General features: G+C 38.8%; 1 protein-coding gene across 6 annotated transcripts in view; it reads left to right on the top strand.

Moving 5' to 3' along the window:
- The window catches only part of CNTN1 (contactin 1), a 434625-nt gene that overhangs the window by 49150 nt on the left and 372175 nt on the right, over nt 1–13300 (top strand). Inside the window, exon 2 of one of the 6 annotated variants that reach the window (XM_038373425.2) lies at nt 7737–7804. The exons of the other annotated variants lie outside the window; for them this stretch is intronic. The gene's annotated coding sequence lies outside the window, so the exon portion shown is untranslated. The remainder of the gene's footprint in view (nt 1–7736; nt 7805–13300) is intronic. 6 annotated transcript variants of the gene reach the window in all.

Genomic DNA, 13300 nt, shown 5'->3' with positions numbered 1-13300 from the left:
ATCTGTTGATTTGAAAAAAGAATGTTAAAATGGTCTAAAATAGTAAAAGGGCAATACTATTAAAAACTATTTATTTATATTAGACTAGCAAATGCATGCACATCATTTTATTGTCGAGAATGATCAAATTTTACCCAGGTTTGGAGGAAATTTAGACCTGAAGCTAATACATTGGTCTAAATCTGAAGTCCTTTGGCACAACCAGATTTTTTTTATACTTTATTTTTCATATTGGAAAACTTTAGAACCATTTGTGTTGTAGCACTCTAGATACATCAAGAAGTTATATTTTAGTTGTAGATGCTAATAGCTCTAATTTAACAACCATTTTTTAAAATGTTGGATGTTATGGTGGGCAAAGGATTTTGTTCTACCAAGAACCGGTTGTATAAATCTCTTCAGATTATGAATGGAATTAGGATATTTCTATATTATCAATAGGGCTAGATGATTTTAGTAAAGAAAATACTTTTAATGAAGCTTACAAGTATTACATTTTCTAAGAGGTTGTTAAATGTGAGCTCATTAATTTGAAATGCATTTGCTTTTTTTAAATTAAATTCCTTTCTTAACCCTCATTATTTTCAGATGTTTTCTTAATGCTCACAAAGGTATTTACCACAGTGAGATACAGCTTCAGATTTCTCCAGAATTGTATTGATCTTTATTTGAATAGTGTACCCTAGATCAGAAGAATAATTCATCTCCAGCTTATATCCTTCTATGAACAAGTGCTGAAAAGAGTTTTGCCATTTACCTAATTAAACTCAATTTCCTACTACTTAACTTGTCAGTTAGTGGAAAGTGAGTTCCATTATTGCAGACTACAAATGTTAACTTACAGAAATGGATCCTCAGTGATTGTTCATGTTGTTTTGTGATCATTCAATGACTTACAAAGAGGGGTTGTTACTTTATCACTTTTGATTAAAGGTACGCATTAATGCATCTGAAATGTTATCATATACAGCAAATACGGTGTGCTACTCAAATGAAATGATAGACTTGTGTAAGGGGCAATTCTTACAACAAATAGGTTATCGAGGGCAAATTCTTGGCTCTTCTATGCTTGCTTTACAGTACTGCAGTGGCACAAAGCAGCCGTAAAGCCAGCATATCCAGCTCGGGATCCTCCTTGTGTAATGGGAATTCCGAGTATTGACAACATGAAGTGTTCAAAAATAATGAATCAGGGTCAAATAATCATTAGATTAGTTTAAAAATCTCAATTTTAAAATAGTTTGTCATCTTATTTTCCTTCTGGCTTTTGAACCTCCTTTGGGCTGGGATCATTATTTTCAAGATTTTCTCCCCAATCATTAAAGCTGGAAACATACTTGGGGGGGGGGGGGTGAAAAGCAGAGAATTAATTTTACACTATCTTCAGGAGCTGGGACCTTAAGAAAGCCCTCCAATATGGTGAGTCTCCTGATAAAGTTGGGAGAGCTGGCAACACTGTCAGTGGCATATAAAGTAACAGATCCTCTTCATCACCATACCCACTAGTCATGTATGGGACTTTCCCAAGGAAAAGGCATGTGATTGTAGCGTCCCCATGCTCCCATGTATCTCAGCTTCTGGAATCCCGCTATGGTACTTGTGATAGCGAGAGTGTGTTCCATGCCTGGCTGAGAAACCTAGACCATAATAATTACCAAATCTTCCAGGCTTGAGCTGGGTGGGGTGGGGTGTATGGTGCTGACATAGGTGACCTCTTAGGATATGTCTACATGGAGATAAAAAGCATGTAGCTGGCTCAGGGAAGCTGATTTGGGATCTCTGTACTTGAGCTCTGGAGCTGAAAAACCTCTGTGTAGATGTTTGGGCTTGGGCTGAAGCCTGAGTTCTGGGACCCTGCGAGGCTGGAGGGTCGCTGAGCCCAAACATCTATACAGCAATTTGTAGCCCTGTAGCCCGTGCCCTACGAGCCTGAGTCAGCTGACCCACCACGGCCATGCTGCAGGGGTTTTATCCCTGTGTAGATGTACACTTAGGTTGCTGAAAGTGGGAGCTGGCAGTTGTGAATGCTAAATGCAGAAGACAGAAGAAGCAGCAGGGGCTTGTAGAGCGGAGGGAAAAGCGATGTCATACTTCCTTCTAGCCTTGGCGGCTGCTGAATCAACCTGCAGGGTCGGAAGGAAGGAAGCCAGGATGGACAGACAGACAATCCAACTGGGAATTTACTGTCTAATGGACACGGAAGGATTATACCAGACTGCATTAGCAGGATTATATAACTGCAGTAAAGACTATTTTGTTGAGGCCTTTCTTGGAGCTGAAGGAAGCCCCCCGGGGGGGGGGGGGTGTTTGTTTTTCCTTTGACTGAGGCTTCAGGAAGCTGCGACTGAGGCCTTGTTCTTTCCTGAACCTTGCTTACCAGGACAGAAGTAAGAACTAACTGGGACAGTGTGCAGCAATATGGCTTTCTACACCATTCCCACAACGACTGCTTGTACTCCAGAGTCTCAGCATCATAGTTTTATTTTTTTTAAAGATGTTGAAAATGCAAACCATGTGCAAATAATGCACAAGTCTGATGCCTGAATCTTCAGAGTGCATGAAACAATAGCTCTAAAAGGTGTAACCCTCTCCATTTATCTCACTAAGGGTGCTAACTCAGTTGCCAATTATGATGCTATAAATGTCAACATACTTAACTGTGTTTTGCCATTGTGTAGCTCTAGTATGTTCTTAATTTATTCTGAATGACGGCTCATTTTGGTTCCAGGTGTGGGTGGACATGGGGGATCTTTTGCTACCGTTACTATTTAAGACTACAATAACAGCCCAGGATGTGTCAAAAGACTTAAATTGCAAATTGTATCTGAAGTGGTGGTCGTGTATCTCTCGGTCATAAATGCAGGGACTATTTCTATCACTTCTGATGGCAGATTTGAGCAATTTGTAGACATTGGTTTGTCTTAGCCAAACAGAGCTGCAGCAGGCGAGCTCTCATCTAAGCCCCAATCTTCAGAAGACACCAAGTCATCTACTTTATTGCCATTATTGAATCAGCTCTACTTTTGGGCAATCTACTGCAAACACATTTCAAGAAGGAAAGACTCTTCCCATATGCTAATCTCAGTTTGAACACTTTCTCCATCTCCACACCAAAGGAACTGTTACCTGGTAAAAGTGACTCATGGCTTCTTTTCTTGCTATGTCTAAGGGTCACCTCTTTATATTCATTCTTGTCAATCTTCTTCCATAGATATCCCGAAACGCCCACTTCTTCTTGATGCTTTCTCATCCCTGGCTTTCTGTGACTCTCTGTCCTTTATTGGTTCTCTTATTTAGTTGACTACATCTTCAGTGTTAGCTTTAGTAGATCCTCTTCTTCTTTCTACCCTCATTCTACGATTGTCACTGAGGCTCCATCCTCAGTCCTCCCTATTTCACTATACACTTAATCTGTTATTGTTGAGACTCAAGTCTCTTGCTCATCTCATCTTCAACTTGCATCTTTCCAACAACTACTTCTGGAAGTCCTGCAACTTGTTAACCAAATAGGACAGACGCAGTAAGGGAACACATAATGTGACTTCTGTTTTATGATCAGTATAACCCTGTATGAAATACTAAAATGAAATACTGAAAAATACTATAAATTACTTAGAACATAAGAATGGCCATACTGGGTCAGACCAATGGTTCATCTAGCCCAGTATTCTGTCTTCCATCAGTGGCCAATGCCAGATGCTTCAAAAGGAATGAACAGAACAGGCAGTCATTGAGTAATCCATCCCCTCTCTCCCACTCCCAGCTTCTGGCAAACAGAGGCTAGGAACATGCAGAGCATGTGTTGCATCTCTGTTCATCCTGGCTAATAGCCATTGGTGGATCTATCCTCCATGAACTTTAGTTCTTTCTTAGAACCCTGTCATAGTTTTGGCCTTCACAACATCTGGCACAGAGTTCCACAGGTTGGCTGTGTGTTATGTGAAGAAGTACTTTTGTTTGTTTTTTAAATCTGCTGCATGTAAATTTCATTGGGTGACCCCTAGTTCTTATGTTATGTGAAAGAGTAAATAACATTTCCTTATTCACTTTTTCCACACCAGTTAAGATTTTATAGTCCTCTATCATATACCCCTTAGTAGTCACTTTTCCAAGGTGAAATGTCCCAATCTTTTTAATCTTGCCTCATGTGGAAGCTGTTCCATACTCCCTAATCATTCTTGTTGTGCTTCTCTGTACCTTTTCCAATTCTAATGTATCTTCTTTGAGATGGGCAATCAGATCTGCACAAAGTATTAAAGATGTGGGTGTACCATGGATTTATGTGCAGGCATTATGATATTCTATCATTTTATCTCTTTTAGTTCCCAACATTCTGTTTGCTTTTTTGAGTGCCACTGCACACTGAGTAGATATTTTCAGAGAACTATCCATAATGACTCCAAGTTCTTTCTTGAGTTGTAACAGCTAATCTAGACCCTATCATTTTGTATGTATTGTTGCGATTATGTTTTTCAATATGCATTACTTTGCATTTTATCATATTGAATTTAATCTGCCATTTTGTTGCTCAGTTTGTGAGATCTTTTTGTAACTCTTCGCACTCTGCTTTGGACATAATGATCTTTAGTAATTTTGTATCATCTGCGCATTTTGCCATCTCACTGTTTACCCCAGGTAACCGCTAAGGAGATTACCTAGATTCCTGGGGCTCTGCTGGCAGCTCAGAGGGAGGCACACTGTCCCTGGTAGGGAGGGGGGAGTCAAGGCAAACTCAGTCTGCCCGGCAACCAATAGAGAGTGAGATGCCCTTCCCAGGTAGCTCAGGAAAGGGGAGAAGCCATTTTTTGAGTTAGTCTGGAGCCGGCAAGGGCAGGACTGGCTGTGTGGGGAGCTGATGAATCCCAGGCCTGCATGCAGGGTTCCCCCTGAGAACTGGTCTCTAGGGCCCTGAAAGCAAGATCCTCAGATGGGCTTTTCCTTCTCCACTGATGATTCCCAGTTTGTAGAGTTTTTTGCTGGGAAACTTCCCCAGCCAGGCTGAATTAGCCCCCCAGCTCCTTAAATGATACCAATCACCACATTGGTCAGCTCTGCTCTGGCTGCTAGTGTGTCTGGACGCTGGGCTATGAGACTACAGTTTGGATTTTAGTACAGTTGTGTAATCTGCACCTTGAGCCCTGCACCCCTTTGTGGTGAGGACAAATCCTGGGACTGAGGCAGCCTGATTCCTGCCTGAAGAGGATCCCTGCCAGCAGAGATCAGCCCCTCTGCAGTGACTGAGGAGTCCAGAGTCATCTCTGAATCTGAGGATCATTCATGGAGTTTGTGAGTGCACCATCTTTTAGTTAGGGAATTTGTTTTGGGGACCCCCTACTCTCTGAACTGTGTCCTCAAGCCAGGAGAGTAAGGGTTTGGGGATTTTTATAACTGGCTGCATACTAAATCTGATGAGGGATTTACCACCATCTCCCACTTGTGAGTCCTTTTGGGCTGTACTGAACCCAGTCAGCCACACTGCTAATCCACTGCAGAGAAGAATTTTGTGGTCATAGGTCATCAAGGACCCCAACAAAGTATGCGTAACAATGGGACACTAATCTTACATTTGCTACATCAAGTCACGTGACTTGTGACAGGTATTAGCAGCATGGGCACAGGTGAACCTAAAAATAGTGTTTTACCCTGTTATGTTATATTTGTCTCCTGTTTAATACAATATATTCAACACAATAATTATATGTGTTTGTGTTATTTCTTGGAAGTCTCCAACTATCTGGCAAGTAAGTGGGGATTATCCTGTGGTTAGAATTTTTCTCCCAAGCTGCCCTGGTGACCTTGCCAGGAACGAGCAAGCAGGGTGGAGGTACCACCAAATAAATTCATAGGAAAAAATAAAGAAGATACACCCTGCTGATCCAAGGTGGCGGGATCCAGAAGAACCCAGACCTGTCCATCAAAACCTGTAAGCAGACTGGCATTAAAGTAGGTAACTGGGTGGAGAGGAGGCGCTACACCCATTTTCCAGATAAGTTATTAATATGTTGAACAGCACTGGTCCCAGTACAGGCTCCTGGCAGACACCGCTATCTACCTCTCTCTCCATTCTGAAAACTGACCATTTATTCATACCCTTGTTTCCTATCCTTTAACCAGTGACTGCTTACTTTCCTTTGAGCCTTTGGTGAGGGACTTGTCAAAGGCTTTCTGTTAGTCCATGTACACTATATCTACTGGATTGTCCTTGTCCACATGTTTGTTTGAGCCCCTCAAATAATTTTAATAGATTGGTGAGGCATGATTTCCTTTTATAAAAGTCATGTTGACTCTTCCCCAACAAATCGTGTTCATTTATGTGTCTGATAATTCAGTTCTTTATTATTATTTCAACCTATTTGCCTGGTACTGAACTTAGGCTTACCAGCCTGTAATTGTCAGGATTGCCCCCGGTGCCTTTTTTTTTTTAAATTGACATCACATTATCCATCCTCCAGTCGTCTGGTACAGAAGCTGATTTAAATGATAGGTTACATACCACAGTTAGTAATTCTGCAATTTCACATTTGAGTTCCTTCAGAATTCTTGGGTGTATACCATCCGGTCCTGTTTACATATTACTGTTATCAATTTGTTCCAAAGCATCCTCTACTGATACCCTGGCTCAGGTATGGGAATCTCCCTCACATCCTTAGCTGTGAAGACAGATGCTTTAAATTCATTTAGTTTTTCCGCAATGGCCTTATCTTCCTTCAGCACCTTCATTATCCAGTGACCCCACTGATTGTTTAGCAGGCTTCCTGCTTCTGATGTAGTTAATTTTTTGCTGTTACTTTGAGTCTTTGGCTAGTTGCTCTTCAAATTCTTTTTGACTGCCTAATTATTCTTTTACACTTGACTTGCCAGAGTTTATGCTCCTTTCTATTTTCCTCAGTATTTTTCCCTCTGCTTCTTTTACTTTGTTGTTTAGCCACAGTGGCACTTTTTTTAATTTGGGGTATACATTTAATTTACTTTGACTATGAGCTAATGGGGACTTTTTCATTTAGTTTCCTCTAAAATCATTGTAAGTCCAAAATCTTAAACTAAATGTACCACCATTTATGCATATATAACCAAATCCAAAACTGGCAACTCACAATACAGGTTGTACACAAATGTTGGCTTGTCTGTAAATAATATCTCTAACTCTTATATGGTAATTTTTGTCCTCTAAGAAACGGAACATAATGAATTCTGTCTTTCAAGCAGGATAAGAACTAGGTGGGTCACCAGTTGAAAGAAATTGTGGCAATCCCCATTCTTACAAAAATAGAGGAGAAATACGTTTATTCAGAAAGACTCACTCACTACATGGAAGTCAAGTCCATATATCTGTCTCAGAAGAATGAAGGGCTAAACCCATGTTGCTGGATTTTGAACCAGAAATCCAGCGAGCTTAAGTATTTTCTGCTTGATTCTTAGATCAGTAAATGCTTACTTTGGGTAAGTTTACTTTGTAAATGCTTATGTCAATTCTGTGTAATCTTTTAAATTCAAAATTCCAACCCTTTAAATCCTTTTGGCTTTTAATGAGATTATTTTAACAGATGTATTTTATTTTGTTCTGACGTTAATTAAACAGGACAGTCACTCTTACTGCAGACTCATGTCACCTGGCTTAAGAAAATTGGAAATAATCTTAATAAATGTTTGCTATTTTGAGGGATCTTAATTTTGAGTTTATTAATCTGGAACAAATCACTAGGTGCCATCTCCTTTTCTTGTTTTCTCCATGGCAGACTTTCACAAGAGAAACAATATGAGGAAGAAGATAGTTTTGACTTAAGGAACTGTCATTCTTTTCCAGGTGGGTTGGAGTGTCATAAAAGCTCTGCTCTTTATGTGAAAGCTGGCATTGCGTTTAAAACAGAATTAAATACTAGCTGAGCTAATTTAAATTAATAGTTGGAGAGTCTAGGGGTGTGTGTGTGTGTGTGTGTGTGTGTGTAATATACAATTTCAAACTAAAATGGTAAAAAGCAAATATAAAGTATTCTCTCGTGTATTAACTGGAAAAACAGATTAATAATTCATACTCAAGCTATTCCTGTGTTCCTGCTTTGGGACCTTTGAGTCTGCCATCAGTTGTTAGTTGCATTTATTATACAGTACTGTGGGAAACTGAGTCCTATGTCCACACAATTTAAACTTAATCAATTTTTACTAGGGCTATCAATTGCAATTAACTCAAGCAATTAACATAAAACAAATTAACTAGATTAAAAATTTGGTCACAATTATTTGCAGTTTTAATTGCACTGTTAAGCAATATTAAATACCAATTTCAATTTATTATAAATATTTTTGGACGTGTTTCTACATTTTCAAATATATTGAGTTGTTACAACACAGAATACAAAGTATAGTGTCAACTTTGTATTTTTATTAATATTTGCACTGTAAAATAAACAAATATTATTTTTCAGTTCACTTCAAACAAGTACTGTACTGCAATCTCTTTATTGTGAAAATACAACTTATGTAGATTTTTTTTTACATAACTGCACTCAAAAAAAAGATATAAAACTTTACAGCCTACTTCTTGTTCAGCCAATCGCTAAGACAAACAATTTTATTTACATTTATAGGACATAATGCTGCCCGCTTCTTATTTACAGTGTCACCTGAAAGTGAGAACGGGCATTTGCACAGACTGTTGTAACTGGCGTTGTAAGGTATTTACATGCCAGATACGCTAAACATTCATATGACCCTTTCATGCTTTGCCCACCATTCCAGAGGACAAGCTTCCATGCTGATGCTTGTTAAAAAAAAATGTGTTAAGTAAATTTGTGGCTGAACTCCTTGGAGGAGAATTCTTTGTCTCCTGCTCTGTGGTTTTACCTGCATTCTGCCATATATTTTGAGTCAGAACATTTTAAGCATATGTTGTTAGATTCACTGCAGATATGACAAAAGGTACCAATGTTAGATTTCTAAAGATAGCTACGGCACCCAACCCCAGGTTTAAGAATCTGAAGTGCCTTCCAAAATCTGAGAGGGCTCAGGTGTGGAACATACTGTCAGAAGTTTTAAAAGAGCAACACTCCGATGTGGAAACTATAGAACCTAAACCACCAAAACAGAAAATCAACTGTTGGTGGCATCTGACTCAGATGATGAAAATGAGTGTTCATCCGTCTGCACTGCTTTAGATCATTATCGAGCAGAACCAGGCATCACCATGGAACCATGTCCTCTGGAATGGTGGTTGAAGCATGAAGGGGCAACACCTTGTAACGCTGGCTACAGGCTATGCCTATTCTTGCTTTCAGGTGACATTGTAAATAAGTGGGCAGTGTTATCTCCTGTAAATATAAACAAATATGTTTGTCTTAGTGATTGGCTGAATAAGAAGTAGGCCTGAATGGACTTTAGACTCTAAAGACTGATATTTTATTTTTGAGTGCAGTTAAGTAAATAAGAAAAAAATAAAAAAAATTCTACATTTGTAAGTTACATTTTCATGATAAAAAGATTGCACTACAGTATTTGCATGTGAATTGAAGAATACTGTTCTTTTTTTTACAGTGCAAATATTTTGTAATGAAAAATAAGGTAAGCAGTATACACTGTTGTAATTTTTTTCTAATATATTGATTTCATCCAAAATATTTAAATAAATAGTATTGTATTGTTTAATAGTGTGACTATTTTTTAATCATGATTCATTTTTTTAATTGTTTGACAGCTCTAATTTTTACCTTCATTTATACAATTTTATACAGAATTATTGCCACTTACAGTGTCTGGACATACATTTATGTCAGACAAATAAATAACAGACAAGGCAGAATTGGTAAATGGGCCCAAGTTACCTCATTCTGGGGCACCTTCCATGATAGTCATTGCCTTCTCTCATTCCTTGGTCTGGTCCTGCAGTCCCATACTTCAGTTTCTGGTCCTGTACTTTTCCAGTTTGGTCCCATGATCACTTAGATCTTTTATACAGTTCTATATTGCAGATTACTTAATCTTTATCCAATTGACTTTTAACACTTCAACCCTTTGGGTTTTAGGTAACCCATACATTACACATTTGCGGGCTTCAATTAACTAACTTCTGTATATTTCCTGCTAATTTTGCAGTTTCTGGGTCATGTCACTTTTATGTCACCCTGCCCTGGATCTTCCCAGAAAAAGGGTTGGTTTGGTTACAGGTTTGTGTGTTTTTTACCTCAAAACTTTCAGCACAATGTTATTTTTTTCTGTCAGAAATAACATCATTTTAAGCAAATCAGCAATGTCTGTCACAGAAGAATTGGCAAAGACACACACATGCCTTCAAGGCTTTGGCCTAAGTGTTACCTCATCTGTACTCGTTCAGAATACATTGCTATATTTTAATTTATAATTTAACAAAGATTTTAATCTTCCCATTTCTCAAATCCTTTTATTTTTATATTTCAGTGTTATAAGTCACTATATGTTATCCCCTTAATCTCTTTGGGGAGGGGAATTTAGAGAGAAAACTGATTCTTTAATATCTACATTTCTTATCTTTAAATATGGGGTTTTCATTCAAAATTTAGGTTTGTTTGTGAATCTTTTCAAAGAAACTCCATTAGAAATTTTCCTCTGAATGCATTTTGAGGGATGTCTCAATTTTGGGGTTGGATATTTAGTTACTTTTAATGGTACTCCAAGTTTTCCTTTTATATTTGACTAAGGACGCATTCTGCATAGAATATTCAAGAGATGTTTGCCTGCCTTTTGGGAGGCTGATTTCATTTGAAGTCAAGGAGATCACAGCATCAGGTCCAGTGTCCACATTTTGTGTTTACTTTCATTCAACTTGGAAATAATTATTCTACTTAAAATAAACATTCTAATAAAAAGACAGTTAATGGATTAGGCATCAAGCTTTATCTCTCAATTATAAACTGAATTCCTGTAATTCTAGATTGATGGCATGAGACCATAAATTAATAACAAATTATGCAGTTGTCATTGTTCTTCATATTTTCCAAAGCACATTTTAAAGCAGTTAAAATTGTTTGCAGGTTATTTCCATCATATGGTAAAAATCCATGTTGGCAGTAAAAAGACCACTTAGTACAGGTGGAATAAGATGTCCCAATTTTGATATTGGTTTGTGAAATGACAAATACATTCCTGCCAACATTCTCTAGCTATGAATTTGAATAAGTTCAATTGTAAACCATGGAAAAACATGTGCCTTCTGATTTCAAGGTTATGTGGTAAAGTCCCAATGTAGGGAGATAATAACCGTGATTATGGAGGAGTCTAAACTGTTGGATAGGGTGCTGTCTAAATTAGTACACTTTTTTTGCCATATTTTCAAAATTGTCCTAAGGAAGGAGATTAAGTGCTTGTTAGTACTATCACTAACCTATCATTTAAGTAACTCCTAAGTTGTCAAAAGGAAATGCAAAAAGTCAAATGGTTTTTGTTTTTAAAAACCTTGTCTGTACTACTGTACCTGTTCTTAGAAAGTGTTAATGTTAAACTGTGCGCTAGAAAGTCAGGGATGTAAAAACTCATTCCCAATTTTTGTTCCCTGCAAAATTGTTTGCCCTCTGACCTAGGGAAACAACATGGAGAATTCCCAGGGAAGTTCCCATAGTAAATTTAAACAGGATGTGGATGTTTAGAGAGGAAATACAATTATGTCATGTGAGAACGTCAAATCTGTATTTGGATCATTGAAATTGCAAGAGATGTCAAAGAAGCAGAAGATCACTTTGAAACATTTTAGTGCCAGGGTTGTTTGTTAATACAGACTACAAAATCTGTAAGAAATAGCCCCTACACTAAGCCAGGGAAAAACAAATCAATGATTCATGTTTCATGATATACTTGGATAAAGGGCTAAAAATTTGTATTTTACCTGGAAAAACAATGGATTGGGTAACTGGTGTGAATATGACACTAATGTTGTGCAAGAATAGTGGGACCAATCCTGAGCACCTCTGAGAACTGCCAAGTCCCTCAACTTCCTTTAAGTGAACAGAAGTTCAGAATGCTCGGTAGGTACTGAGCACTTCACAGAATCAAAGTTGTAAATTACAAGATAGCTCAAGAATATAGTGCCAGATTTAAGGCAGTAGAGAGAAAGAGTTGGCTCAATCATTTTGTTTATTATTATTGGTGCTGACCTCACCACTAAATCAGAAGTGGAAGTTGCAATACAACAGATGTCAAAAATGTTGACAGCTGAAGAACACGGTCACATAAATCATTTAATTCATCTGTGTGGACTAATTCCTATTTCAATATTGGGGAGGAACACAAACAAACTGCTAATCACTAGTAGGTTGGTGTACTCTATGGAAGAGATTTGCATGCATAATTATTGGAGGTGTCAAGCAGACATTTCTGATTTTCTGCATAACTGTGGTCATGCCAAATGACATCATTGCTCTGCAGTCAAATACTGCCGTTCACTCAGCTAACCTCATCACTGGCCAGCATGGGGAAAAGGAAGGAGAACAATCCCCACAGTCTTTGCTGGTCCATCTAGTGGGTCGGGGACAGGCCAGAGACCTTCTCCACTGATGGGACCCACAGTCCAAGTCAACTTCTCCTGTATCCAGTAGGGTGTTGGGGGGATGGGGGGAACCCGGGTCCACCCTCTGCTCTGAGTTCCATCCCAGGGCCCTGTGAATCACAGCTGTCTATAGTGTTTTGTATAACACCTGTGTGACAGCTACAACTCCCTGGGCTACTTCCCCATGGCCTCCTTCCAACATCACCTGTATCCTCGCCACAGAACCTTCCTCCTGATGCCAGATAGCATCCTCAGTCCTCCAGCAGCATGCCCTCTCACTCTCAGCTCCTTGTGCGCACCTCACTAACTGGAGTGAGAGCCTTTTTTTAAACCAGGTGTCCTGATTAGCATTAATTAATTCTAGCAGCTTCCCAATTGGTTACAGGAGTCCTAATTAGCCTGCCTGCCTTAATTGGCTCTAGAAAGTTCCTGAGTGTTCTGGCATAGTCCCTGGTGTTTTACCCAGGGAAAAGGGACTTGCTTAACCTGGGGCTAATAGATCCGTCTTCTATCACTCTCCTGTAGCCATCCAGCCTGATCCTGTCACACTTGGATAAAAATGCATGAGAGAGAAAAAACCTGAAGCATCAAGAGATAAGCTAACTGCCAGTGGCCTGGGATTTGGAAGAAAATTCTCCATGGGAACATTATTATATAGCTGTCCATTTTAGGGGTTTTTATAGCATCTATTGTCTATCTAAGACAATAAACTGGTCATCATGCACTGCTGTCTGATCCAGCATGGCAGTTCCTAGGTTTTTGGTTTAAACACTGGAGAGTTTCAATTTCTGG

Source organism: Dermochelys coriacea, chromosome 1 (assembly GCF_009764565.3).
Source record: "Dermochelys coriacea isolate rDerCor1 chromosome 1, rDerCor1.pri.v4, whole genome shotgun sequence".
Lineage (NCBI taxonomy): Eukaryota > Metazoa > Chordata > Testudines > Dermochelyidae > Dermochelys > Dermochelys coriacea.
This window is presented reverse-complemented; position numbering and strand designations above follow the sequence as displayed.